At 52.0% G+C, this 24,239-nt stretch overlaps 34 non-coding genes and 1 pseudogene across 34 annotated transcripts; 9 read left to right on the forward strand and 26 right to left on the reverse strand.

Moving 5' to 3' along the window:
• Nucleotides 1–52: 52 nt before the first annotated feature.
• trnap-agg lies at nucleotides 53–124 on the reverse strand. Its single transcript has one exon. It is a non-coding gene; the product is annotated as a tRNA-Pro (tRNA).
• A 337-nt stretch (nucleotides 125–461) lies between these two features.
• On the reverse strand, nucleotides 462–533 carry trnaq-uug. Its single transcript has one exon. It is a non-coding gene; the product is annotated as a tRNA-Gln (tRNA).
• A 527-nt stretch (nucleotides 534–1,060) lies between these two features.
• Nucleotides 1,061–1,167, reverse strand: LOC122340606. Its single transcript, XR_006250305.1, has one exon. It is a non-coding gene; the product is annotated as a U6 spliceosomal RNA (small nuclear RNA).
• A 601-nt stretch (nucleotides 1,168–1,768) lies between these two features.
• On the forward strand, nucleotides 1,769–1,909 carry LOC122340593. Its single transcript, XR_006250292.1, has one exon. It is a non-coding gene; the product is annotated as a U4 spliceosomal RNA (small nuclear RNA).
• A 358-nt stretch (nucleotides 1,910–2,267) lies between these two features.
• On the reverse strand, nucleotides 2,268–2,350 carry trnas-gcu. Its single transcript has one exon. It is a non-coding gene; the product is annotated as a tRNA-Ser (tRNA).
• A 141-nt stretch (nucleotides 2,351–2,491) lies between these two features.
• On the reverse strand, nucleotides 2,492–2,562 carry trnap-agg. The gene has a single exon. It is a non-coding gene; the product is annotated as a tRNA-Pro (tRNA).
• A 336-nt stretch (nucleotides 2,563–2,898) lies between these two features.
• Nucleotides 2,899–2,970, reverse strand: trnaq-uug. The gene has a single exon. It is a non-coding gene; the product is annotated as a tRNA-Gln (tRNA).
• A 316-nt stretch (nucleotides 2,971–3,286) lies between these two features.
• On the reverse strand, nucleotides 3,287–3,368 carry trnas-gcu. The gene has a single exon. It is a non-coding gene; the product is annotated as a tRNA-Ser (tRNA).
• A 142-nt stretch (nucleotides 3,369–3,510) lies between these two features.
• Nucleotides 3,511–3,578, reverse strand: LOC122340653 (annotated as a pseudogene).
• Nucleotides 3,579–4,183: 605 nt separating this feature from the next.
• On the forward strand, nucleotides 4,184–4,323 carry LOC122340682. Its single transcript, XR_006250376.1, has one exon. It is a non-coding gene; the product is annotated as a U4 spliceosomal RNA (small nuclear RNA).
• A 360-nt stretch (nucleotides 4,324–4,683) lies between these two features.
• On the reverse strand, nucleotides 4,684–4,765 carry trnas-gcu. The gene has a single exon. It is a non-coding gene; the product is annotated as a tRNA-Ser (tRNA).
• A 1,148-nt stretch (nucleotides 4,766–5,913) lies between these two features.
• On the reverse strand, nucleotides 5,914–6,020 carry LOC122340607. Its single transcript, XR_006250306.1, has one exon. It is a non-coding gene; the product is annotated as a U6 spliceosomal RNA (small nuclear RNA).
• A 605-nt stretch (nucleotides 6,021–6,625) lies between these two features.
• On the forward strand, nucleotides 6,626–6,765 carry LOC122340575. The gene has a single exon (XR_006250275.1). It is a non-coding gene; the product is annotated as a U4 spliceosomal RNA (small nuclear RNA).
• A 360-nt stretch (nucleotides 6,766–7,125) lies between these two features.
• trnas-gcu lies at nucleotides 7,126–7,209 on the reverse strand. Its single transcript has one exon. It is a non-coding gene; the product is annotated as a tRNA-Ser (tRNA).
• A 140-nt stretch (nucleotides 7,210–7,349) lies between these two features.
• On the reverse strand, nucleotides 7,350–7,420 carry trnap-agg. The gene has a single exon. It is a non-coding gene; the product is annotated as a tRNA-Pro (tRNA).
• Nucleotides 7,421–7,753: 333 nt separating this feature from the next.
• On the reverse strand, nucleotides 7,754–7,825 carry trnaq-uug. The gene has a single exon. It is a non-coding gene; the product is annotated as a tRNA-Gln (tRNA).
• Nucleotides 7,826–8,355: 530 nt separating this feature from the next.
• LOC122340627 lies at nucleotides 8,356–8,461 on the reverse strand. The gene has a single exon (XR_006250325.1). It is a non-coding gene; the product is annotated as a U6 spliceosomal RNA (small nuclear RNA).
• A 603-nt stretch (nucleotides 8,462–9,064) lies between these two features.
• LOC122340687 lies at nucleotides 9,065–9,206 on the forward strand. Its single transcript, XR_006250380.1, has one exon. It is a non-coding gene; the product is annotated as a U4 spliceosomal RNA (small nuclear RNA).
• A 3,536-nt stretch (nucleotides 9,207–12,742) lies between these two features.
• Nucleotides 12,743–12,846, reverse strand: LOC122340650. The gene has a single exon (XR_006250347.1). It is a non-coding gene; the product is annotated as a U6 spliceosomal RNA (small nuclear RNA).
• A 607-nt stretch (nucleotides 12,847–13,453) lies between these two features.
• On the forward strand, nucleotides 13,454–13,587 carry LOC122340577. Its single transcript, XR_006250277.1, has one exon. It is a non-coding gene; the product is annotated as a U4 spliceosomal RNA (small nuclear RNA).
• Nucleotides 13,588–13,941: 354 nt separating this feature from the next.
• Nucleotides 13,942–14,022, reverse strand: trnas-gcu. The gene has a single exon. It is a non-coding gene; the product is annotated as a tRNA-Ser (tRNA).
• Nucleotides 14,023–14,572: 550 nt separating this feature from the next.
• Nucleotides 14,573–14,644, reverse strand: trnaq-cug. Its single transcript has one exon. It is a non-coding gene; the product is annotated as a tRNA-Gln (tRNA).
• Nucleotides 14,645–15,322: 678 nt separating this feature from the next.
• Nucleotides 15,323–15,428, reverse strand: LOC122340634. Its single transcript, XR_006250332.1, has one exon. It is a non-coding gene; the product is annotated as a U6 spliceosomal RNA (small nuclear RNA).
• Nucleotides 15,429–16,030: 602 nt separating this feature from the next.
• On the forward strand, nucleotides 16,031–16,167 carry LOC122340569. The gene has a single exon (XR_006250269.1). It is a non-coding gene; the product is annotated as a U4 spliceosomal RNA (small nuclear RNA).
• A 580-nt stretch (nucleotides 16,168–16,747) lies between these two features.
• Nucleotides 16,748–16,819, reverse strand: trnap-agg. Its single transcript has one exon. It is a non-coding gene; the product is annotated as a tRNA-Pro (tRNA).
• Nucleotides 16,820–17,906: 1,087 nt separating this feature from the next.
• Nucleotides 17,907–18,012, reverse strand: LOC122340640. Its single transcript, XR_006250338.1, has one exon. It is a non-coding gene; the product is annotated as a U6 spliceosomal RNA (small nuclear RNA).
• Nucleotides 18,013–18,616: 604 nt separating this feature from the next.
• Nucleotides 18,617–18,755, forward strand: LOC122340574. Its single transcript, XR_006250274.1, has one exon. It is a non-coding gene; the product is annotated as a U4 spliceosomal RNA (small nuclear RNA).
• A 356-nt stretch (nucleotides 18,756–19,111) lies between these two features.
• trnas-gcu lies at nucleotides 19,112–19,193 on the reverse strand. The gene has a single exon. It is a non-coding gene; the product is annotated as a tRNA-Ser (tRNA).
• Nucleotides 19,194–19,334: 141 nt separating this feature from the next.
• trnap-agg lies at nucleotides 19,335–19,406 on the reverse strand. Its single transcript has one exon. It is a non-coding gene; the product is annotated as a tRNA-Pro (tRNA).
• A 338-nt stretch (nucleotides 19,407–19,744) lies between these two features.
• Nucleotides 19,745–19,816, reverse strand: trnaq-cug. Its single transcript has one exon. It is a non-coding gene; the product is annotated as a tRNA-Gln (tRNA).
• Nucleotides 19,817–20,499: 683 nt separating this feature from the next.
• LOC122340648 lies at nucleotides 20,500–20,604 on the reverse strand. The gene has a single exon (XR_006250345.1). It is a non-coding gene; the product is annotated as a U6 spliceosomal RNA (small nuclear RNA).
• Nucleotides 20,605–21,203: 599 nt separating this feature from the next.
• On the forward strand, nucleotides 21,204–21,340 carry LOC122340573. Its single transcript, XR_006250273.1, has one exon. It is a non-coding gene; the product is annotated as a U4 spliceosomal RNA (small nuclear RNA).
• A 350-nt stretch (nucleotides 21,341–21,690) lies between these two features.
• Nucleotides 21,691–21,772, reverse strand: trnas-gcu. Its single transcript has one exon. It is a non-coding gene; the product is annotated as a tRNA-Ser (tRNA).
• A 1,301-nt stretch (nucleotides 21,773–23,073) lies between these two features.
• Nucleotides 23,074–23,178, reverse strand: LOC122340649. Its single transcript, XR_006250346.1, has one exon. It is a non-coding gene; the product is annotated as a U6 spliceosomal RNA (small nuclear RNA).
• A 600-nt stretch (nucleotides 23,179–23,778) lies between these two features.
• LOC122340571 lies at nucleotides 23,779–23,917 on the forward strand. The gene has a single exon (XR_006250271.1). It is a non-coding gene; the product is annotated as a U4 spliceosomal RNA (small nuclear RNA).
• The last annotated feature ends 322 nt before the right edge of the window (nucleotides 23,918–24,239 follow it).

Here is a 24,239-nt window from a genome sequence, read left to right on the forward strand (position 1 = left end):
AGCAGTGTCAAAGAGAACCGAACAGAAGGCTGCTTCTGAAGAAGCTGCTGGCGGGCTCGTCCGGGATTTGAACCCGGGACCTCTCGCACCCTAAGCGAGAATCATACCCCTAGACCAACGAGCCTACTGGGCACTGAGCTGCCCTGACCAGGGGGTCTTCTGCAGGAACCCCCTTTGGCACCTCCCTAGCAGAGAGAAAGGAAAAGAACATCTACAGCAACTACAAAATAAGGGAATTTTTGTCATGAAAGTAGTTAAACACAAGAAATGAAAGACAAATAAGGAACTCGAACTAACATGGAAATAATTGAAGCCCTCGACACAGTGTCAAAGGCAAACAAATGACAGGCGGTCTCTGAATGGATTGAAAACTGGGGCTGGGCCTAACATGTAGATGGATTTTAGGGAGGATGCTGCTTAAATGGTCAGATGGCCCTCAGAGCTTGAGCTCTTGGTCACTGAGGTTCCACCGAGATTTGAACTCGGATCGCTGGATTCAAAGTCCAGAATGCTGACCGTTACACCATGGAACCCGGCGATTCTGCGGAGAGGGAGAGTGACGGGATGGAAAGTGCCACAGTCAAATCGGAAGCATCAGTAGGGTGTCTGCACTTTTTTTAGTAAGGTAGAAAAGGCTGAAACCTGCAAGCTTCAGAACTGTGCCCAAACGATACACCTGGGGTGCAGTACAGTACAACGGCAGCGTCCGCTGAGGTAAGGGGCTGGACACATCTGTCCATGGCACCGAGTACTATTGCAAAGGGGCGTGGCCTCTGCCTTTCTCAGAACAAGAGGTGGGCGGAAAGCAGAGCTGCTGAGCTCTGGGTTGGCTACCTGGAAAGACATCAAGCGAAGAGGATGGGATTCGAACCCACGCGTGCAGAGCACAATGGATTAGCAGCCCATCGCCTTAACCACTCTGTCACCTCGTCGATGACCAGTCTGCAAATCCGGACTTGGCCGTTTTTTGCCAGATCTCCTTTCAACGGCCCGAATGTACATTCAACCTATTTTCACGACGCTAGGGCAGAAAGAGTGGAGGAGCACGAGCATCGTGACTGAAAAGATGGAGCGCTTCACGGATTTGCGTGTCATCCTTTCGCAGGGGCCATGCTAATCTTCTCTGTATCGATCCAATTTTAGTATATGTGCTGCCGTGGCGAGCACAAGACTGCTGCTCGGCTCCAGGTATGTGTACCCTTCGGGTCCCTGCGAGCTCGCCAAGGTGGTAGGGTCCATCGAGCCGTCTCGACACCTCGTATACCGTGCTGTACTGGGGTGCAGTACAGTACACGGCAGCGTCCGCTGAGGCAAGGGGCTGGACACACCTGTCCATGGCACCGGAGACCTATTGCAAAGGGGGCGTGGCCTCTGCCTTTTCAAAACAAGGGGTGGCAGGAAAGAGAGAAAAACAAAACCAGTCAGACCGGGTGACAGCTGCGGGCAGTTAAATACATGTGTAAGAACTGCAGCTGGGTTGTGGTGAAATATCTCAGGGGCAAAGGAGATGGGGAAGCGATTTTTAAAGCAAGCGCTCCCACGCTGAGACGGGCAGACCGGGATCCAGCGTAACGTGTTGTAAATGGTAGGGTGGATGCGGGAGGTAACCCTGCGACTGAGCTGCGATGAATACTGGGTCCTCTGGGTTAGCAGACACTCTTTGCAGCCCCCTAGGCCAGAAGGCTGACTGCGGCGGTTTGAAGCTTGTTACCACCCTGTCGGTCCACGTCCACTTAGGTGGGCTGAAGAGGTCGCGCACCTCGTGGGCATTCTTTCGCAGAGGCAATATTGTAGCCTATGAGGCTCATCCGAGGCGCGATCATTGCTGGTTGAAAACTTTACCCAATACCTCGCCGGGATGACTTGAAATACAGTCAGCCTTGGCAATTTTTGCCAGCCTCTCCGGAGGCTTTGCGTTTGGTTGAAAAGGATAAGCTCTTCTTCTTTCTCTTCTCTTTTTTTCAATCACGTGCAGGTTTTTGTCCTTTGTGCAGCCGAGGAACTGCATTGAGCGTGTCGGACAAGGAAGATGAGCGAAAGGTGTAAAGCGATGGTGTTTGCCAGATTGGATTCTAAAAAGAATTGGACAAGAATTGACCGGTGAGGATGGTCTTCCAAACCCACGTGTGTAGAGCAAAACGGCTAAGCAGTCCAATCCGGACACGCCCCTTATCATCAGCTCGTTAGTAGGGCACGCAAAGAAGTGAATGGCCTGTGTCAGAAAACAAAGCTGCAGAGCTCTGGGTTGGCCACCTGGAAAGACACCAAGCGCGAGGATGGGATTCGAACCCACGCGTGCAGAGCACAATGGATTAGCAGTCCATCGCCTTAACCACTCGGCCACCTCGTCGATGGCCAGTTTGTAGCGACTCTTTGGAAGAAGACCTGAAAGGAGGAGTCAAAATGGAAAGAACAGACATTGACAGAAAACAAGGGCCTAGCAGTGTCAAAGAGAACCGAACAGAAGGCTGCTTCTGAAGAAGCTGCTGGCGGGCTCGTCCGGGATTTGAACCGGGACCTCTCGCACCCTAAGCGAGAATCATACCCCTAGACCAACGAGCCTACTGGGCACTGAGCTGCCCTGACCAGGGGGTCTTCTGCAGGAACCCCCTTTGGCACCTCCCTAGCAGAGAGAAAGGAAAAGAACATCTACAGCAACTACAAAATAAGGGAATTTTTGTCATGAAAGTAGTTAAACACAAGAAATGAAAGACAAATAAGGAACTCGAACTAACATGGAAATAATTGAAGCCCTCGACACAGTGTCAAAGGCAAACAAATGACAGGCGGTCTCTGAATGGATTGAAAACTGGGGCTGGGCCTAACATGTAGATGGATTTTAGGAGGATGCTGCTTAAATGGTCAGATGGCCCTCAGAGCTTGAGCTCTTGGTCACTGAGGTTCCACCGAGATTTGAACTCGGATCGCTGGATTCAAAGTCCAGAATGCTGACCGTTACACCATGGAACCCGGCGATTCTGCGGAGAGGAGAGTGACGGGATGGAAAGTGCCACAGTCAAATCGGAAGCATCAGTAGGGTGTCTGCACTTTTTTAGTAAGGTAGAAAAGGCTGAAACCTGCAAGCTTCAGAACTGTGCCCAAACGATACACCTGGGGTGCAGTACAGTACAACGGCAGCGTCCGCTGAGGTAAGGGGCTGGACACATCTGTCCATGGCACCGGAGTACTATTGCAAAGGGGCGTGGCCTCTGCCTTTCTCAGAACAAGAGGTGGGCGGAAAGCAGAGCTGCTGAGCTCTGGGTTGGCTACCTGGAAAGACATCAAGCGAAGAGGATGGGATTCGAACCCACGCGTGCAGAGCACAATGGATTAGCAGCCCATCGCCTTAACCACTCGGTCACCTCGTCGATGACCAGTCTGCAAATCCGGACTTGGCCGTTTTTTGCCAGATCTCCTTTCAACGGCCCGAATGTACATTCAACCTATTTTCACGACGCTAGGGCAGCAGAAAGAGTGGAGGAGCACGAGCATCGTGACTGAAAAGATGGAGCGCAGGGGCCATGCTAATCTTCTCTGTATCGATCCAATTTTAGTATATGTGCTGCCGTGGCGAGCACAAGACTGCTGCTCGGCTCCAGGTATGTGTACCCTTCGGGTCCCCGCGAGCTCGCCAAGGTGGTAGGGTCCATCGAGCCGTCTCGACACCTCGTATACCGTGCTGTACTGGGGTGCAGTACAGTACACGGCAGCGTCCGCTGAGGCAAGGGGCTGGACACACCTGTCCATGGCACCGGAGACCTATTGCAAAAGGGGGCGTGGCCTCTGCCTTTCTCAAAACAAGGGGTGGCAGGAAAGGAGAGAAAAACAAAACCAGTCAGACCGGGTGACAGCTGCGGGCAGTTAAATACATGTAAGAACTGCAGCTGGGTTGTGGTGAAATATCTCTAGGGCAAAGGAGATAGGGAGCGATTTTTAAAGCAAGCGCTCCCACGCTGAGACGGGCAGACCGGGATCCAGCGTAACGTGTTGTAAATGGTAGGGTGGATGCGGGAGGTAACCCTGCGACTGAGCTGCGATGAATACTGGGTCCTCTGGGTTAGCAGACACTCTTTGCAGCCCCCTAGGCCAGAAGGCTGACTGCTTGCGCGCGTTTGAAGCTTGTTACCACCCTGTCGGTCCACGTCCACTTAGGTGGGCTGAAGAGGTCGCGCACCTCGTGGGCATTCTTTCGCAGAGGCAATATTGTAGCCTATGAGGCTCATCCGAGGCGCGATCATTGCTGGTTGAAAACTTTACCCAATACCTCGCCGGGATGACTTGAAATACAGTCAGCCTTGGCAATTTTGCCAGCCTCTCCGGAGGCTTTGCGTTTGGTTGAAAAGGATAAGCTCTTCTTCTTTCTCTTCTCTTTTTTTCAATCACGTGCAGGTTTTTGTCCTTTGTGCAGCCGAGGAACTGCATTGAGCGTGTCGGACAAGGAAGATGAGCGAAAGGTGTAAAGCGATGGTGTTTGCCAGATTGGATTCTAAAAAGAATTGGACAAGAATTGACCGGTGAGGATGGTCTTCCAAACCCACGCGTGTAGAGCAAAACGGCTAAGCAGTCCAATCCGGACACGCCCCTTATCATCAGCTCGTTAGTAGGGCACGCAAAGAAGTGAATGGCCTGTGTCAGAAAACAAAGCTGCAGAGCTCTGGGTTGGCCACCTGGAAAGACACCAAGCGACGAGGATGGGATTCGAACCCACGCGTGCAGAGCACAATGGATTAGCAGTCCATCGCCTTAACCACTCGGCCACCTCGTCGATGGCCAGTTTGTAGCGACTCTTTGGAAGAAGACCTGAAAGGAGGAGTCAAAATGGAAAGAACAGACATTGACAGAAAACAAGGGCCTAGCAGTGTCAAAGAGAACCGAACAGAAGGCTGCTTCTGAAGAAGCTGCTGGCGGGCTCGTCCGGGATTTGAACCCGGGACCTCTCGCACCTAAGCGAGAATCATACCCCTAGACCAACGAGCCTACTGGGCACTGAGCTGCCCTGACCAGGGGGTCTTCTGCAGGAACCCCTTTGGCACCTCCTAGCAGAGAGAAAGGAAAAGAACATCTACAGCAACTACAAAATAAGGGAATTTTTGTCATGAAAGTAGTTAAACACAAGAAATGAAAGACAAATAAGGAACTCGAACTAACATGGAAATAATTGAAGCCCTCGACACAGTGTCAAAGGCAAACAAATGACAGGCGGTCTCTGAATGGATTGAAAACTGGGGCTGGGCCTAACATGTAGATGGATTTTAGGGAGGATGCTGCTTAAATGGTCAGATGGCCCTCAGAGCTTGAGCTCTTGGTCACTGAGGTTCCACGAGATTTGAACTCGGATCGCTGGATTCAAAGTCCAGAATGCTGACCGTTACACCATGGAACCCCGGCGATTCTGCGGAGAGGGAGAGTGACGGGATGGAAAGTGCCACAGTCAAATCGGAAGCATCAGTAGGGTGTCTGCACTTTTTTAGTAAGGTAGAAAAGGCTGAAACCTGCAAGCTTCAGAACTGTGCCCAAACGATACACCTGGGGTGCAGTACAGTACAACGGCAGCGTCCGCTGAGGTAAGGGGCTGGACACATCTGTCCATGGCACCGGAGTACTATTGCAAAGGGGCGTGGCCTCTGCCTTTCTCAGAACAAGAGGTGGGCGGAAAGCAGAGCTGCTGAGCTCTGGGTTGGCTACCTGGAAAGACATCAAAGCGAAGAGGATGGGATTCGAACCACGCGTGCAGAGCACAATGGATTAGCAGCCCATCGCCTTAACCACACTCGGTCACCTCGTCGATGACCAGTCTGCAAATCCGGACTTGGCCGGTTTTTGCCAGATCTCCTTTCAACGGCCCGAATGTACATTCAACCTATTTTCACGACGCTAGGGCAGAAAGAGTGGAGGAGCACGAGCATCGTGACTGAAAAGATGGAGCGCTTCACGGATTTGCGTGTCATCCTTTCGCAGGGGCCATGCTAATCTTCTCTGTATCGATCCAATTTTAGTATATGTGCTGCCGTGGCGAGCACAAGACTGCTGCTCGGCTCCAGGTATGTGTACCCGCCGGGTCCCTGCGAGCTCTCGCCAAGGTGGTAGGGTCCATCGAGCCGTCTCGACACCTCGTATACCGTGCTGTACTGGGGTGCAGTACAGTACACGGCAGCGTCCGCTGAGGCAAGGGGCTGGACACACCTGTCCATGGCACCGGAGACCTATTGCAAAAGGGGGCGTGGCCTCTGCCTTTCTCAAAACAAGGGGTGGCAGGAAAGGAGAGAAAAACAAAACCAGTCAGACCGGGTGACAGCTGCGGGCAGTTAAATACATGTAAGAACTGCAGCTGGGTTGTGGTGAAATATCTCTAGGGCAAAGGAGATGGGAGCGATTTTTAAAGCAGCGCTCCCACGCTGAGAGCGGGCAGACCGGGATCCAGCGTAGCGTGTTGTAAATGGTAGGGTGGATGCGGGAGGTAACCCTGCGACTGAGCTGCGATGAATACTGGGTCCTCTGGGTTAGCAGACACTCTTTGCAGCCCCCTAGGCCAGAAGGCTGACTGCGCTGGCGGTTTGAAGCTTGTTACCACCCTGTCGGTCCACGTCCACTTAGGTGGGCTGAAGAGGTCGCGCACCTCGTGGGCATTCTTCGCAGAGGCAATATTGTAGCCTATGAGGCTCATCCGAGGTAGCGATCATTGCTGGTTGAAAACTTTACCCAATACCTCGCCGGGATGACTTGAAATACAGTCAGCCTTGGCAATTTTGCCAGCCTCTCCGGAGGCTTTGCGTTTGGTTGAAAAGGATAAGCTCTTCTTCTTTCTCTTCTCTTTTTTTCAATCACGTGCAGGTTTTTGTCCTTTGTGCAGCCGAGGAACTGCATTGAGCGTGTCGGACAAGGAAGATGAGCGAAAGGTGTAAAGCGATGGTGTTTGCCAGATTGGATTCTAAAAAGAATTGGACAAGAATTGACCGGTGAGGATGGTCTTCCAAACCCACAGTGTAGAGAGCAAAGCGGCTAAGCAGTCCAATCCGGACACGCCCCTTATCATCAGCTCGTTAGTAGAGGCACGCAAAGAAGTGAATGGCCTGTGTCAGAAAACAAAGCTGCAGAGCTCTGGGTTGGCCACCTGGAAAGACACCAAGCGACGAGGATGGGATTCGAACCCACGCGTGCAGAGCACAATGGATTAGCAGTCCATCGCCTTAACCACTCGGCCACCTCTGCGATGGCCAGTTTGTAGCGACTCTTGGAAGAAGACCTGAAAGGAGGAGTCAAAATGGAAAGAACAGACATTGACAGAAAACAAGGGCCTAGCAGTGTCAAAGAGAACCGAACAGAAGGCTGCTTCTGAAGAAGCTGCTGGCGGGCTCGTCCGGGATTTGAACCGGGACCTCTCGCACCCTAAGCGAGAATCATACCCCTAGACCAACGAGCCTACTGGGCACTGAGCTGCCCTGACCAGGGGTCTTCTGCAGGAACCCCTTTGGCACCTCCTAGCAGAGAGAAAGGAAAAGAACATCTACAGCAACTACAAAATAAGGGAATTTTTGTCATGAAAGTAGTTAAACACAAGAAATGAAAGACAAATAAGGAACTCGAACTAACATGGAAATAATTGAAGCCCTCGACACAGTGTCAAAGGCAAACAAATGACAGGCGGTCTCTGAATGGATTGAAAACTGGGGCTGGGCCTAACATGTAGATGGATTTTAGGAGGATGCTGCTTAAATGGTCAGATGGCCCTCAGAGCTTGAGCTCTTGGTCACTGAGGTTCCACCGAGATTTGAACTCGGATCGCTGGATTCAAAGTCCAGAATGCTGACCGTTACACCATGGAACCCCGGCGATTCTGCGGAGAGGGAGAGTGACGGGATGGAAAGTGCCACAGTCAAATCGGAAGCATCAGTAGGGTGTCTGCACTTTTTTAGTAAGGTAGAAAAGGCTGAAACCTGCAAGCTTCAGAACTGTGCCCAAGCGATACACCTGGGGTGCAGTACAGTACAACGGCAGCGTCCGCTGAGGTAAGGGGCTGGACACATCTGTCCATGGCACCGGAGTACTATTGCAAAAGGGGGCGTGGCCTCTGCCTTTCTCAGAACAAGAGGTGGGCGGAAAGCAGAGCTGCTGAGCTCTGGGTTGGCTACCTGGAAAGACATCAAGCGAAGAGGATGGGATTCGAACCCACGCGTGCAGAGCACAATGGATTAGCAGCCCATCGCCTTAACCACTCTGTCACCTCGTCGATGACCAGTCTGCAAATCCGGACTTGGCCGTTTTTTGCCAGATCTCCTTTCAACGGCCCGAATGTACATTCAACCTATTTTCACGACGCTAGGGCAGAAAGAGTGGAGGAGCACGAGCATCGTGACTGAAAAGATGGAGCGCTTCACGGTTTGCGTGTCATCCTTTCGCAGGGGCCATGCTAATCTTCTCTGTATCGATCCAATTTTAGTATATGTGCTGCCGTGGCGAGCACAAGACTGCTGCTCGGCTCCAGGTATGTGTACCCTTCGGGTCCCTGCGAGCTCTCGCCAAGGTGGTAGGGTCCATCGAGCCGTCTCGACACCTCGTATACCGTGCTGTACTGGGGTGCAGTACAGTACACGGCAGCGTCCGCTGAGGCAAGGGGCTGGACACACCTGTCCATGGCACCGGAGACCTATTGCAAAAGGGGGCGTGGCCTCTGCCTTTCTCAAAACAAGGGGTGGCAGGAAAGGAGAAAAACAAAACCAGTCAGACCGGGTGACAGCTGCGGGCAGTTAAATACATGTAAGAACTGCAGCTGGGTTGTGGTGAAATATCTCTAGGGCAAAGGAGATGGGGAGCGATTTTTAAAGCAAGCGCTCCCACGCTGAGGCAGGCAGACCGGGATCCAGCGTAGCGTGTTGTAAATGGTAGGGTGGATGCGGGAGGTAACCCTGCGACTGAGCTGCGATGAATACTGGGTCCTCTGGGTTTGGCAGACACTCTTTGCAGCCCCTAGGCCAGAAGGCTGACTGTGGCGGTTTGAAGCTTGTTACCACCCTGTCGGTCCACGTCCACTTAGGTGGGCTGAAGAGGTCGCGCACCTCGTGGGCATTCTTTTTCGCAGAGGCAATATTGTAGCCTATGAGGCTCATCCGAGGCGCGATCATTGCTGGTTGAAAACTTTACCCAATACCTCGCCGGGATGACTTGAAATACAGTCAGCCTTGGCAATTTTTGCCAGCCTCTCCAGGAGGAACTGCGTTTGGTGAAAGGATAAGCTCTTCTTCTTTCTCTTCTCTTTTTTTTCAATCATTGGTTTATCTATTTATACTGGCGAACCATTGCGTGTCGGACAAGGAAGATGGCCCGAAGGTGTAAAGCGATGGTGTTTGCCATATTGGATTCTAAAAAGAATTGGACAAGAATTGACGGTGAAAGGGATGGTCTTCCAAACCCACGTGTAGAGCAAGCAACAACAGTCCCGTCAGACCAGCCTATCATCCAGCTGGGTGGTAGGGCAGCAAAGTGGAATGGCACTGTGTTAAAAACAAAGCTGAGGCTCTGGGTTGGCCTGGAAGACACCAATCGACGGGGATGGGATTAGGCCTTGCGTGAGCACAATGGATTAACAGATCCCATACTTACCACTCAAACACCTGTTCAGTGACCAGTTTATGCAATCTTTTGGAAGAGAGACACAGAGGAGGTCAGATGGAAAGGTAGGCATGACAAAGCAGGCCTATGTTGTCAAAGAGAACCAGACAGAGAAATAATCTGGAGAAGCTGCTGGCGAACAGATCCGGTTGAACCAGGACCTCTCTCACTTTAGCAGAATCATACCTAGACAACAAACCTCTACAGGCTGAGCTGCACCTATTGAGTCTATAAAGATTGCCTTTCCTCCCTAGCAGAGAGAAAGGAAAGAACATCTCTATAACTTCACAAAATAAGGAATTTTTGTCATGAAAGTGATTAAACACAAGAAATGAAAGACAAACCAGGAACTCGAACTAACATGGAAATAATTGACCCTGGCGAAACTGATGTCAAGGAGCAGAGCAAATGACAGGCGGTCTCTGAATGGATTGAAAACAGGCCTGGAGCCTAACATGTAGATGGATTTTAGAGGAGGATGCTGTAAATGGTCAGATGGCCCTCAGGGCTTGAGCTCTTGGTCACTGAGGTTCCACAGAGATTTGAACTCGGATCGCTGGATTCAAAAGTCAGAATGCTGACCGACCCACCAACTGAGACTAGTTCTCTGCGGAGAGGGAGAGTGACGGGATGAAGTGCCACAGTCAAATGGAAGCATCAGTGGTGTATCTACTTTTTAGTAAGGTAGAAAGGCACGACCTGCAAGCTTCAGAACTGTGCCAAGCGACCACACAAGGGTGCGGTAGTACAACGGCAAAAATCCGCTGAGGTGAAGGCTGGACACATCTGTCCATGGCTTTTGGTACTATTGCAAAGGGGCGTGGCCTCTGCGCTTTCTCAGAACAGAGGTGGGCGGAAAGCAGGCTGCTGGGCTCTGGGTTGGCTACCTGGAAAGACATCAAGCGAAGAGGATGGGATTCGAACACAGTGCAGAGCACAATGGATTAACAGCCCATCGCCTTAGTGCCGATCCTCGTGTTAAGCAGTGCAAATCAGGACTTGTGCGTTTTGCCAGATCTCCTTTCAACAGCCCGAATGCACATTCAACCTATTTTCACGGCGCTAGGGCAGAAAGGTGGAGGAGCACGAGCATCGTGACTGAAAAGATGAGGCGCTACAGGATTTAAAGTATCTGTCTGCCAGGGCCATGCTATCTTCTCTGTGTCGATCCAATTTTGGCCACACTATGTGCTGCCGTGGCGAGCACAGAGACTGCTGCTCGGCTCGGTATGTGTACCCTTGGTCCCTGTGAGCTCGCCAGGAGTGGTAGGAGTCCACTGAGCCGTCTCGACACTCATTATGCAGTGCTGTACTGAGGTGCGGTACAGTACCACCAACAGCGTCCGCAGGCAAGGCTAGACACCATCCATGGCACCAGAACCTATTGCAAAGGGGCGTGGCCTCTGCCTTCCTACTCAAGCAGAGAATTGCAGGAAGAGAAATGCGTCCAGTCAGGCGGGTGACAGCTGCGGGCGATTCAATATAAGAACACAGCTAAGTTGTGGTGAAATATCAATATGCTGCTTCTGGGGCTCATCCGGTGCGATCATTGCTGGTTGAAACTTTACCCAATACCGCGGGATGACTTGAAATACAGTGTGCTGTAATTTGCCAGCCTCTCGAACTGCGTTTGGTTGAAAAAGGATAGCTCTTCTTCTTTCCTCTTCTCTTTTTCAATCACGTGCAGGTTTTGTCCTTTGTGCAGCCGAGGAACTGCATTGAAGCGTGTCGGACAAGGAAGATGAAGCGAAGGTGCTGCGATAATTGATGCCATATTGGATTCTAAAAGGAATTGGACAAAAATTGACCGGTGAGGATAGTCGCCCCAAACCCATGTTAAATGCAGCAATAAACAGTCAATCCGGACACGCCCTTATCATCAGCTCTCAAGTGTCAGAACGCAAAGTAGATAGCCTGTGTCAGAAAACAAAGCTGCAGAGCTCTGGGTTGGCCCTGGAAAGACACCAGCGGCGAGGATGGATTCGAACCCGCGCGTGCGAGCACAATGGATTAACAGTCCATCGCCTTAACCCTTTCGGCCACCTGCGTCGATGGCCAGTTTGTAGCCCGACTCTCTTTGGAAGAAGACACAGAAGAGAGTCAAAATGGAAAGAACAGACATTGACGAAAACAAGGGCCTAGCAGTGTCAAAGAGAACCGAACAGAAGGCTGCTTCTGAAGAAGCTGCTGGCGGGCTCGTCGGATTTGAACCGGGACCTCGCACCCTAGCGAGAATCATGCCCTAGACCAACGAGCCTACACGGGCTGCAGCTGCACTAATAGAGATCTAGAGGCCCAGCACCTCTAGCAGAGAAGAAAGAACATCTACAGCAACTACAAAATGAGGAATTTTGTCATAGTAGTTAAACACAAGAAATGAAGACAAATAGGAACTCAGACTAACATGGAAATAGTGGAAGCCCTCGACACAGTTCATAAAGGCAAACAAATGACAGGCAGTCTCTAGATGGATTATAAAGCTGCAGGCTGGAGCTATATCGTCGTTTAGGAGGATACTGTAAATAGGGTCAGATGGCCCTCAGAGCTTGAGCTCTTGGTCACTGAGGTTCACCGGAATTTGATCTCGGATGGCTGAATTCTAAGTCAGAATGCTGACGTTACACCACATGGAACCCGGCGATTCTACGGAGAGGGAGTGACGGGATGGAAGTGCCCAGTCAAATCTGAGCTTTATCAGTAGGGTGTCTGCACTTTTTAGTAAGGTAGAAAAGGCTGAAACCTGCAAGCTTCAGGGCTGTGCCCAAGCGATACCTGGGGTGTGCAGTACAACAGGCGTCCGCTGAGGTGGGGCTGGACGCATCTGTCCATGGCACCGGTACTATTGCAAAAGAGGCATGGCCTCCTGCCTAGAGAACAAGAGGCAGTGACCAGGCTGCTGGCGGCTCTGGGTTACTTCCTCGGAAGGCATCAATGAGAGGATGGGTTGAACCGCAGCGTGCAGGCACAATGGATTAGCAGCCCATCGCCTTAACCCTTTCGGTCACCTCGTGGTGACCAGTCTGCAAATCGGACTTGACGTTTTGCCAGATCTCCTTTCAGCGGCCGAATGTACATTCAACCTATTTCCACGGCGCTAGGGCAGAAGAGTGGAGGAGCCGCGAGCATGCGACTGCTGAAAGATAGGCGCTTCCGCGGATTTGCGATGTCATCCTTCGCGGGGCCATGCTAATCTTCTCTGTATCGATCCAATTTTAGTATATGTGCTGCCGTGGCGAGCACAAGACTGCTAACTTTCGGCTCCAGGTATGTGTACCCGCCGGGTCCCTGCGAGCTCTCGCCAAGGTGGTAGGGTCCATCGAGCCGTCTCGACACCCTCGTATACCGTGCTGTACTGGGGTGCAGTACAGTACTGCGGCAGCGTCCGCTGAGGCAAGGGCTGGACACACCTGTCCATGGCACCGGAGACCTATTGCAAAGGGGCGTGGCCTCTGCCTTTCTCAAAACAAGGGGTGGCAGGAAAGGAGAGAAAAACAAAACCAGTCAGACCGGGTGACAGCTGCGGGCAGTTAAATACATGTAAGAACTGCAGCTGGGTTGGTAAGTGAAATATCTCTAGGGCAAAGGAGATGGGGAGCGATTTTTAAAAGCAAGCGCTCCCACGCTGAGGCGGGCAGACCGGGATCCAGCGTAGCGTGTTGTAAATGGTAGGGTGGATGCGGGAGGTAACCCTGCGACTGAGCTGCGATGAATACTGGGTCCTCTGGGTTGCAGACACTCTTTGCAGCCCCTAGGCCAGAAGGCTGACTGCGCGGCGGTTTGAAGCTTGTTACCACCCTGTCGGTCCCGTCCACTTAGGTGGGCTGAAGAAGTCGCGCACCTCGTGGGCATTCTTCGCAGAGGCAATATTGTAGCCTGAGGCTCATCCGGCGCGATCATTGCTGGTTGAAAACTTTCCCAATACCTCGCCGGGATGACTTGAAATACAGTCAGCCTTGGCAATTTTTGCCAGCCTGTCCGAGGCTTTGCGTTTGGTTGAAAAGATAAGCTCTTCTTCTTTCTCTTCTCTTTTTCAATCACGTGCAGGTTTACGACCTTTGTGCAGCCGAGGAACTGCATTGGCGTGTCGGACAAGGAAGATGAGCGAAGGTGTAAGCGATGGTGTTTGCCAGATTGGATTCTAAAAAGAATTGGACAAGAATTGTCCGGTGAGGATGGTCTTCCAAACCCGCGCGTGTAGAGCAAAGCGGCTAAGCAGTCCAATCCGGACACGCCCCTTATCATCAGCTGGTTAGTAGGGCACGCAAAGAAGTGAATGGCCTGGGTCAGAAAACAAAGCTGCAGAGCTCTGGGTTGGCCACCTGGAAAGACACCAAGCGGCGAGGATGGGATTGAACCCACGCGTGCAGAGCACAATGGATTAGCAGTCCATCGCCTTAACCACTCGGCCACCTCGTCGATGGCCACGCCGCAGCGACTCTTTGGAAGAAGACCTGAAAGGAGGAGTCAAAATGGAAAGAACAGACATTGACAGAAAACAAGGGCCTAGCAGTGTCAAGAGAAGCGAACAGAAGGCTGCTTCTGAAGAAGCTGCTGGCGGGCTCGTCCGGGATTTGAACCGGGACCTCTCGCACCTAAGCGAGAATCATACCCCTAGACCAACGAGCCTACTGGGCCCTGAACAGGGGGTCTTCTGCAGGAACCCCCTTTGGCACCTCCCTAGCAGAGAGAAAGGAAAAGAACATCTACAGCAACTACAAAATAAGGGAATTTTTGTCATGAAAGTAGTTAAACACAAGAAATGAAAGACAAATAAGGAACTCGTACTAACATGGAAATAATTGAAGCCCTCGACACAGTGTCAAAGGCAAACAAATGACAGGCGGTCTCTGAATGGATTGAAAACTGGGGCTGGGCCTAACATGTAGATGGATTTTAGGGAGGATGCTGCTTAAATGGTCAGATGGCCCTCAGAGCTTGAGCTCTCGGTCAGTTCTTCATCTAAAACAGGTCCCACCGAGATTTGAACTCGGATCGCTGGATTCAGAGTCCAGAGTGCTAACCATTACACCATGGAACCCTAGCTGCGGTTGCTTGTGCTCAGAAGGCCACAAAAGCAAGCATCTCTCAAGGGATTCGGTTGACCTTTCTTCTCTGGCAAGAAGACACTGAGGTTCCACGAGATTTGGACTCGGATCGCTGGATTCAAAGTGCAGAATGCTGACCGATACACTATGGAAACCAGGGATTCCGCGGAGAGAAGAGTGGCGGGATGGAAAGTGCCACAGTCAAATTGGTAGCATCAGTAGGGTGTCTGCACTTTTTTGGCAAGGTAGAAAAGGCTGAAACCTGCAAGCTTCAGAACTGTGCCCAAGCGATACACCTGGGGTGCAGTAGAGTGCGGCAGCATCCGCTGAGGTAAGGGCTGGACACATCTGTCCATGGCACCGGAGTACTATTGCAAAGGGGCGTGGCCTCTGCCTTTCTCAGAACAAGAGGTGGGCGGAAAGCAGAGCTGCTGAGCTCTGGGTTGGCTACCTGGAAAGACATCAAGCGAAGAGGATGGAATTCGAACCCATGCGTGCAGAGCACAATGGATTAGCAGCCCATCGCCTTAACCACTCTGCCACCTCGTTGTTGGCGGTCTGCAAATCCGGACTTGGCGTTTTGCCAGATCGCCTTTCAGCGGCCGAATGTACATTCAACCTATTTTCACGGCGCTAGGGCAGAAAGAGTGGAGAGCACGAGCATCGTGACTGAAAAGATGGGGCGCTTCGCAGTTTGCGTGTCATCCTTTCGCAGGGGCCATGCTAATCTTCTCTGTATCGATCCAATTTTAGTATATGTGCTGCCGTGGCGAGCACAAGACTGCTGCTCGGCTCAGGTATGTGTACCCGCCGGGTCCCTGCGAGCTCTCGCCAAGGTGGTAGGGTCCATCGAGCCGTCTCGACACCCTCGTATACCGTGCTGTACTGGGGTGCAGTACAGTACCACGGCAGCGTCCGCTGAGGCAAGAGGCTGGACACACCTGTCCATGGCACCGGAGACCTATTGCAAAGGGGCGTGGCCTCTGCCTTTCTCAAAACAAGGGGTGGCAGGAAAGGAGAAAAACAAAACCAGTCAGACCGGGTGACAGCTGCGGGCAGTTAAATACATGTAAGAACTGCAGCTGGGTTTGTGGTGAAATATCTCTAGGGCAAAGGAGATGGGAGCGATTTTTAAAAGCAAGCGCTCCCACGCTGAGAGCGGGCAGACCGGGATCAGCGTAGCGTGTTGTAAATGGTAGGGTGGATGCGGGAGGTAACCCTGCGACTGAGCTGCGATGAATACTGGGTCCTCTGGGTTGCAGACACTCTTTTGCAGCCCCTAGGCCAGAAGGCTGACTGCGCGGCGGTTTGAAGCTTGTTACCACCCTGTCGGTCCACGTCCACTTAGGTGGGCTGAAGAGGTCGCGCACCTCGTGGGCATTCTTTCGCAGAGGCAATATTGTAGCCTATGAGGCTCATCCAGGCGCGATCATTGCTGGTTGAAAACTTTACCCAATACCTCGCCGGGATGACTTGAAATACAGTCAGCCTTGGCAATTTTGCCAGCCTGTCCGGGAGCTTTGCGTTTGGTTGAAAAGATAAGCTCTTCTTCTTTCTCTTCTCTTTTTTCAATCACGTGCAGGTTTCGACCTTTGTGCAGCGAGGAACTGCATTGGCGTGTCGGACAAGGAAGATGAGCGAAAGGTGTAAAGCGATGGTGTTTGCCAGATTGGATTCTAAAAAGAATTGGACAAGAATTGTCCGGTGAGGATGGTCTTCAAACCCACGCGTGTAGAGCAAAGCGGCTAAGCAGTCCAATCCGGACACGCCCCTTATCATCAGCTGGTTAGTAGGGCACGCAAAGAAGTGAATGGCCTGGGTCAGAAAACAAAGCTGCAGAGCTCTGGGTTGGCCACCTGGAAAGACACCAAGCGGCGAGGATGGGATTCGAACCCACGCGTGCAGAGCACAATGGATTAAGCAGTCCATCGCCTTAACCACTCGGCCACCTCGTCGATGGCCGCTCCGCAGCGACTCTTTGGAAGAAGACCTGAAAGGAGGAGTCAAAATGGAAAGAACAGACATTGACAGAAAACAAGGGCCTAGCAGTGTCAAAGAGAAGCGAACAGAAGGCTGCTTCTGAAGAAGCTGCTGGCGGGCTCGTCCGGGATTTGAACCCGGGACCTCTCGCACCCTAAGCGAGAATCATACCCCTAGACCAACGAGCCTACTGGGCCCTGAACAGGGGGTCTTCTGCAGGAACCCCCTTTGGCACCTCCCTAGCAGAGAGAAAGGAAAAGAACATCTACAGCAACTACAAAATAAGGAATTTTTGTCATGAAAGTAGTTAAACACAAGAAATGAAAGACAAATAAGGAACTCGTACTAACATGGAAATAATTGAAGCCCTCGACACAGTGTCAAAGGCAAACAAATGACAGGCGGTCTCTGAATGGATTGAAAACTGGGGCTGGGCCTAACATGTAGATGGATTTTAGGGAGGATGCTGCTTAAATGGTCAGATGGCCCTCAGAGCTTGAGCTCTCGGTCAGTTCTTCATCTAAAACAGGTCCCACGAGATTTGAACTCGGATCGCTGGATTCAGAGTCCAGAGTGCTAACCATTACACCATGGAACCCTAGCTGCGGTTGCTTGTGCTCAGAAGGCCAAAGCAAGCATCTCTCAAAGGATTCGGTTGACCTTTCTTCTCTGGCAAGAAGACACTGAGGTTCCACGAGATTTGGACTCGGATCGCTGGATTCAAAGTGCAGAATGCTGGCCGATACACTATGAAACCAGGGGATTCGCGGAGAGAAGAGTGACGGGATGGAAAGTGCCACAGTCAAATTGGTAGCATCAGTAGGGTGTCTGCACTTTTTTTGGCAAGGTAGAAAAGGCTGAAACCTGCAAGCTTCAGAACTGTGCCCAAGCGATACACCTGGGGTGCAGTAGAGTACAGCGGCAGCATCCGCTGAGGTAAGGGCTGGACACATCTGTCCATGGCACGGAGTACTATTGCAAAGGGGCGTGGCCTCTGCCTTTCTCAGAACAAGAGGTGGGCGGAAAGCAGAGCTGCTGAGCTCTGGGTTGGCTACCTGGAAAGACATCAAGCGAAGAGGATGGAATTCGAACCCATGCGTGCAGAGCACAATGGATTAGCAGCCCATCGCCTTAACCACTCTGCCACCTCGTTGTTGGCGGTCTGCAAATCCGGACTTGGCGTTTTTGCCAGATCGCCTTTCAGCGGCCGAATGTACATTCAACCTATTTTCACGGCGCTAGGGCAGAAAGAGTGGAGAACACGAGCATCGTGACTGAAAAGATGGGCGCTTCACGGTTTGCGTGTCATCCTTTCGCAGGGGCCATGCTAATCTTCTCTGTATCGATCCAATTTTAGTATATGTGCTGCCGTGGCGAGCACAAGACTGCTGCTCGGCTCCAGGTATGTGTACCCGCCGGGTCCCTGCGAGCTCTCGCCAAGGTGGTAGGGTCCATCGAGCCGTCTCGACACCTCGTATACCGTGCTGTACTGGGGTGCAGTACAGTACGCGGCAGCGTCCGCTGAGGCAAGGGCTGGACACACCTGTCCATGGCACGGAGACCTATTGCAAAAGGGGCGTGGCCTCTGCCTTTCTCAAAAACAAGGGGTGGCAGGAAAGGAGAAAAACAAAACCAGTCAGACCGGGTGACAGCTGCGGGCAGTTAAATACATGTAAGAACTGCAGCTGGGTTGTGGTGGTGAAATATCTCTAGGGCAAAGGAGATGGGAGCGATTTTTAAAAGCAAGCGCTCCCACGCTGAGGCGGGCAGACCGGGATCAGCGTAGCGTGTTGTAAATGGTAGGGTGGATGCGGGAGGTAACCCTGCGACTGAGCTGCGATGAATACTGGGTCCTCTGGGTTAGCAGACACTCTTTGCAGCCCCTAGGCCAGAAGGCTGACTGCGCGTGGCGGTTTTGAAGCTTGTTACCACCCTGTCGGTCCCGTCCACTTAGGTGGGCTGAAGAAGTCGCGCACCTCGTGGGCATTCTTCGCAGAGGCAATATTGTAGCCTATGAGGCTCATCCGAGTCGCGATCATTGCTGGTTGAAAACTTTACCCAATACCTCGCCGGGATGACTTGAAATACAGTCAGCCTTGGCAATTTTGCCAGCCTGTCCGGAGGCTTTGCGTTTGGTTGAAAAGATAAGCTCTTCTTCTTTCTCTTCTCTTTTTTCAATCACGTGCAGGTTTTCGACCTTTGTGCAGCCGAGGAACTGCATTGGCGTGTCGGACAAGGAAGATGAGCGAAGGTGTAAAGCGATGGTGTTTGCCAGATTGGATTCTAAAAAGAATTGGACAAGAATTGTCCGGTGAGGATGGTCTTCCAAACCCCGCGTGTGTAGAGCAAAGCGGCTAAGCAGTCCAATCCGGACACGCCCCTTATCATCAGCTGGTTAGTAGGGCACGCAAAGAAGTGAATGGCCTGGGTCAGAAAACAAAGCTGCAGAGCTCTGGGTTGGCCACCTGGAAAGACACCAGCGGCGAGGATGGGATTCGAACCCACGCGTGCAGAGCACAATGGATTAGCAGTCCATCGCCTTAACCACTCGGCCACCTCGTCGATGGCCACGCCGCAGCGACTCTTTGGAAGAAGACCTGAAAGGAGGAGTCAAAATGGAAAGAACAGACATTGACAGAAAACAAGGGCCTAGCAGTGTCAAAGAGAAGCGAACAGAAGGCTGCTTCTGAAGAAGCTGCTGGCGGGCTCGTCCGGGATTTGAACCCGGGACCTCTCGCACCCTAAGCGAGAATCATACCCCTAGACCAACGAGCCTACTGGGCCCTGAACAGGGTCTTCTGCAGGAACCCCCTTTGGCACCTCCCTAGCAGAGAGAAAGGAAAAGAACATCTACAGCAACTACAAAATAAGGGAATTTTTGTCATGAAAGTAGTTAAACACAAGAAATGAAAGACAAATAAGGAACTCGTACTAACATGGAAATAATTGAAGCCCTCGACACAGTGTCAAAGGCAAACAAATGACAGGCGGTCTCTGAATGGATTGAAAACTGGGGCTGGGCCTAACATGTAGATGGATTTTAGGGAGGATGCTGCTTAAATGGTCAGATGGCCCTCAGAGCTTGAGCTCTCGGTCAGTTCTTCATCTAAAACAGGTCCCACAGAGATTTGAACTCGGATCGCTGGATTCAGAGTCCAGAGTGCTAACCATTACACCATGGAACCCTAGCTGCGGTTGCTTGTGCTCAGAAGGCCACAAAACAAGCATCTCTCAAGGGATTCGGTTGACCTTTCTTCTCTGGCAAGAAGACACTGAGGTTCCACGAGATTTGGACTCGGATCGCTGGATTCAAAGTGCAGAATGCTGGCCGATACACTATGGAAACCAGGGGATTCGCGGAGAGAGAGAGTGACGGGATGGAAAGTGCCACAGTCAAATTGGTAGCATCAGTAGGGTGTCTGCACTTTTTTGGCAAGGTAGAAAAGGCTGAAACCTGCAAGCTTCAGAACTGTGCCCAAACGATACACCTGGGGTGCAGTAGAGTACAACGGCAGCATCCGCTGAGGTAAGGGGCTGGACACATCTGTCCATGGCACCGGAGTACTATTGCAAAGGGGCGTGGCCTCTGCCTTTCTCAGAACAAGAGGTGGGCGGAAAGCAGAGCTGCTGAGCTCTGGGTTGGCTACCTGGAAAGACATCAAGCGAAGAGGATGGAATTCGAACCCATGCGTGCAGAGCACAATGGATTAGCAGCCCATCGCCTTAACCACTCTGCCACCTCGTTGTTGGCGGTCTGCAAATCCGGACTTGGCGTTTTTGCCAGATCGCCTTTCAGCGGCCGAATGTACATTCAACCTATTTTCACGGCGCTAGGGCAGAAAGAGTGGAGGAGCACGAGCATCGTGACTGAAAAGATGGGCGCTTCGCGGTTTGCGTGTCATCCTTTCGCAGGGGCCATGCTAATCTTCTCTGTATCGATCAATTTTAGTATATGTGCTGCCGTGGCGAGCACAAGACTGCTGCTCGGCTCCAGGTATGTGTACCCGCCGGGTCCCTGCGAGCTCTCGCCAAGGTGGTAGGGTCCATCGAGCCGTCTCGACACCTCGTATACCGTGCTGTACTGGGGTGCAGTACAGTACACGGCAGCGTCCGCTGAGGCAAGGGCTGGACACACCTGTCCATGGCACGGAGACCTATTGCAAAGGGGGCGTGGCCTCTGCCTTTCTCAAAACAAGGGGTGGCAGGAAAGGAGAGAAAAACAAAACCAGTCAGACCGGGTGACAGCTGCGGGCAGTTAAATACATGTAAGAACTGCAGCTGGGTTGTGGTGAAATATCTCTAGGGCAAAGGAGATGGGAGCGATTTTTAAAAGCAAGCGCTCCCACGCTGAGGCGGGCAGACCGGGATCAGCGTAGCGTGTTGTAAATGGTAGGGTGGATGCGGGAGGTAACCCTGCGACTGAGCTGCGATGAATACTGGGTCCTCTGGGTTGCAGACACTCTTTGCAGCCCCTAGGCCAGAAGGCTGACTGCTGTGGCGGTTTGAAGCTTGTTACCACCCTGTCGGTCCCGTCCACTTAGGTGGGCTGAAGAGGTCGCGCACCTCGTGGGCATTCTTTCGCAGAGGCAATATTGTAGCCTATGAGGCTCATCGGCGCGATCATTGCTGGTTGAAAACTTTACCCAATACCTCGCCGGGATGACTTGAAATACAGTCAGCCTTGGCAATTTTGCCAGCCTGTCCGGAGGCTTTGCGTTTGGTTGAAAAGATAAGCTCTTCTTCTTTCTCTTCTCTTTTTCAATCACGTGCAGGTTTCGACCTTTGTGCAGCCGAGGAACTGCATTGGCGTGTCGGACAAGGAAGATGAGCGAAAGGTGTAAAGCGATGGTGTTTGCCAGATTGGATTCTAAAAGAATTGGACAAGAATTGTCCGGTGAGGATGGTCTTCAAACCCGCGTGTAGAGCAAAGCGGCTAAGCAGTCCAATCCGGACACGCCCCTTATCATCAGCTGGTTAGTAGGGCACGCAAAGAAGTGAATGGCCTGGGTCAGAAAACAAAGCTGCAGAGCTCTGGGTTGGCCACCTGGAAAGACACCAGCGGCGAGGATGGGATTGAACCCCGCGCGTGCAGAGCACAATGGATTAGCAGTCCATCGCCTTAACCACTCGGCCACCTCGTCGATGGCCCGCCCGCAGCGACTCTTTGGAAGAAGACCTGAAAGGAGGAGTCAAAATGGAAAGAACAGACATTGACAGAAAACAAGGGCCTAGCAGTGTCAAAGAGAAGCGAACAGAAGGCTGCTTCTGAAGAAGCTGCTGGCGGGCTCGTCCGGGATTTGAACCCGGGACCTCTCGCACCCTAGCGAGAATCATACCCCTAGACCAACGAGCCTACTGGGCCTGAACAGGGGTCTTCTGCAGGAACCCCTTTGGCACCTCCTAGCAGAGAGAAAGGAAAAGAACATCTACAGCAACTACAAAATAAGGAATTTTTGTCATGAAAGTAGTTAAACACAAGAAATGAAAGACAAATAAGGAACTCGTACTAACATGGAAATAATTGAAGCCCTCGACACAGTGTCAAAGGCAAACAAATGACAGGCGGTCTCTGAATGGATTGAAAACTGGGGCTGGGCCTAACATGTAGATGGATTTTAGGGAGGATGCTGCTTAAATGGTCAGATGGCCCTCAGAGCTTGAGCTCTCGGTCAGTTCTTCATCTAAAACAGGTCCCACGAGATTTGAACTCGGATCGCTGGATTCAGAGTCCAGAGTGCTAACCATTACACCATGGAACCCTAGCTGCGGTTGCTTGTGCTCAGAAGGCCACAAAAGCAAGCATCTCTCAAGGGATTCGGTTGACCTTTCTTCTCTGGCAAGAAGACACTGAGGTTCCACGAGATTTGGACTCGGATCGCTGGATTCAAAGTGCAGAATGCTGACCGATACACTATGGAAACCAGGGATTCAGCGGAGAGAGAGTGACGGGATGGAAAGTGCCACAGTCAAATTGGTAGCATCAGTAGGGTGTCTGCACTTTTTTGGCAAGGTAGAAAAGGCTGAAACCTGCAAGCTTCAGAACTGTGCCCAAGCGATACACCTGGGGTGCAGTAGAGTACAAGCGGCAGCATCCGCTGAGGTAAGGGGCTGGACACATCTGTCCATGGCACCGGAGTACTATTGCAAAGGGGCGTGGCCTCTGCCTTTCTCAGAACAAGAGGTGGGCGGAAAGCAGAGCTGCTGAGCTCTGGGTTGGCTACCTGGAAAGACATCAAGCGAAGAGGATGGAATTCGAACCCATGCGTGCAGAGCACAATGGATTAGCAGCCCATCGCCTTAACCACTCTGCCACCTCGTTGTTGGCGGTCTGCAAATCCGGACTTGGCGTTTTTGCCAGATCGCCTTTCAGCGGCCCGAATGTACATTCAACCTATTTTCACGGCGCTAGGGCAGAAAGAGTGGAGAGCACGAGCATCGTGACTGAAAAGATGGGCGCTTCGCGGTTTGCGTGTCATCCTTTCGCAGGGGCCATGCTAATCTTCTCTGTATCGATCAATTTTAGTATATGTGCTGCCGTGGCGAGCACAAGACTGCTGCTCGGCTCCAGGTATGTGTACCCGCCGGGTCCCTGCGAGCTCTCGCCAAGGTGGTAGGGTCCATCGAGCCGTCTCGACACCTCGTATACCGTGCTGTACTGGGGTGCAGTACAGTACACGGCAGCGTCCGCTGAGGCAAGGGGCTGGACACACCTGTCCATGGCACCGGAGACCTATTGCAAAAGGGGCGTGGCCTCTGCCTTTCTCAAAACAAGGGGTGGCAGGAAAGGAGAAAAACAAAACCAGTCAGACCGGGTGACAGCTGCGGGCAGTTAAATACATGTAAGAACTGCAGCTGGGTTGTGGTGAAATATCTCTAGGGCAAAGGAGATGGGAGCGATTTTTAAAAGCAAGCGCTCCCACGCTGAGGCGGGCAGACCGGGATCCAGCGTAGCGTGTTGTAAATGGTAGGGTGGATGCGGGAGGTAACCCTGCGACTGAGCTGCGATGAATACTGGGTCCTCTGGGTTAGCAGACACTCTTTGCAGCCCCTAGGCCAGAAGGCTGACTGCGCGGCGGTTTGAAGCTTGTTACCACCCTGTCGGTCCACGTCCACTTAGGTGGGCTGAAGAGTCGCGCACCTCGTGGGCATTCTTTCGCAGAGGCAATATTGTAGCCTATGAGGCTCATCCGAGCGCGATCATTGCTGGTTGAAAACTTTACCCAATACCTCGCCGGGATGACTTGAAATACAGTCAGCCTTGGCAATTTTGCCAGCCTGTCCGGAGGCTTTGCGTTTGGTTGAAAAGATAAGCTCTTCTTCTTTCTCTTCTCTTTTTCAATCACGTGCAGGTTTTCGACCTTTGTGCAGCCGAGGAACTGCATTGGCGTGTCGGACAAGGAAGATGAGCGAAAGGTGTAAAGCGATGGTGTTTGCCAGATTGGATTCTAAAAGAATTGGACAAGAATTGTCCGGTGAGGATGGTCTTCCAAACCCACGCGTGTAGAGCAAAGCGGCTAAGCAGTCCAATCCGGACACGCCCCTTATCATCAGCTGGTTAGTAGGGCACGCAAAGAAGTGAATGGCCTGGGTCAGAAAACAAAGCTGCAG

The sequence above is a fragment of the Puntigrus tetrazona genome, unplaced genomic scaffold (assembly GCF_018831695.1).
Source record: "Puntigrus tetrazona isolate hp1 unplaced genomic scaffold, ASM1883169v1 S000001062, whole genome shotgun sequence".
In the NCBI taxonomy this organism is placed as follows: domain Eukaryota; kingdom Metazoa; phylum Chordata; class Actinopteri; order Cypriniformes; family Cyprinidae; genus Puntigrus; species Puntigrus tetrazona.